The following is a 966-nucleotide window of genomic DNA, read 5'->3' as shown; positions in this document are numbered from 1 at the left end:
ACACAAAAAGCTAAATGTGTTAAACTATTCCTGTTCTTCCTCTTATCCATAAATACTCATAATTGATCATGTCATACACAGCGATAAAAATTTAACCAAACATAGAAAGGGAAATGATTTACCCTCCCTTTTTGTAATAAAAGATCTAACATTCAAACTGTTGTGAGGGAGTTGTGCGCTATCCACCTTCACGAAATGACAGCCTCATCATATGCATATTAAGAGGTGTTAAATAATGTTTAAAAACCTCAATTCATGCCATGTTGTGAATAATTGATGACAATGTTGGTAGGTGCAGAGAGCTGCATTTTATTATTGTTGGAAGGCTAACCAATGGCAGTTGCGAGCAAGAAAGGCTTTTGGACCTTTGCCTTAGTGAAAGGGTCACCCTGTAAGTTGAATGAATTCTTGAACAATAAAAAAGGTTGACAAGAACAGTAAGAGACAACAATAAACTTCGGGTATCCAGTAAACATCTCTACTTCAGTTTATCTGTTTTCCTTGCTCTACTTTTAATTTTCATATACTTCAACAATTATATTCTTTCTTTTTGATCTATGAATTCACAATATAACACAAAGTTTACAGCAACTCTAGATCTCTGCTAGGAGGCAACAGGAAAGTGGTGTGTCCTTAACTGGAGGAACCTATTTAAAAGGTGGAATGGTTTTGGCTAAACGGATGTGTGAAGACTAATGCCTTCTTGAATAAAAAAATCGTCCCCCACATGAAGTCTTTTTTAATTGATTGTGAAATTTCTCCACCAAAACCAGTTGTGTTTTTAATTGATTAGTTAGATTCATATTTCAGTTCTACCAAGGTGTATCCATTAAATTCCAGCGTGCGCAGGAACAATCCAGCCAATATTAGAGTGTTTTCCGTTTCCCTCAAGTACAGGTAAAATTAGATGCAATGCTTCCACTAACGGGCCAAAGTAGCAGCCAGTGTATTGGTGCAGGAAGAAAC

The 966-nt window shown here is 36.2% G+C and overlaps 1 protein-coding gene across 1 annotated transcript in view; it reads right to left on the bottom strand.

Moving 5' to 3' along the window:
• LOC110019065 (probable ubiquitin-like-specific protease 2B) overlaps positions 1–966 on the bottom strand; it is a gene marked incomplete in the record, with an annotated part of 90,832 nt that overhangs the window by 39,878 nt on the left and 49,988 nt on the right.

This window comes from Phalaenopsis equestris, unplaced genomic scaffold, assembly GCF_001263595.1.
Source record: "Phalaenopsis equestris unplaced genomic scaffold, ASM126359v1 Scaffold000044, whole genome shotgun sequence".
NCBI lineage: Eukaryota > Viridiplantae > Streptophyta > Magnoliopsida > Asparagales > Orchidaceae > Phalaenopsis > Phalaenopsis equestris.
This window is presented reverse-complemented; position numbering and strand designations above follow the sequence as displayed.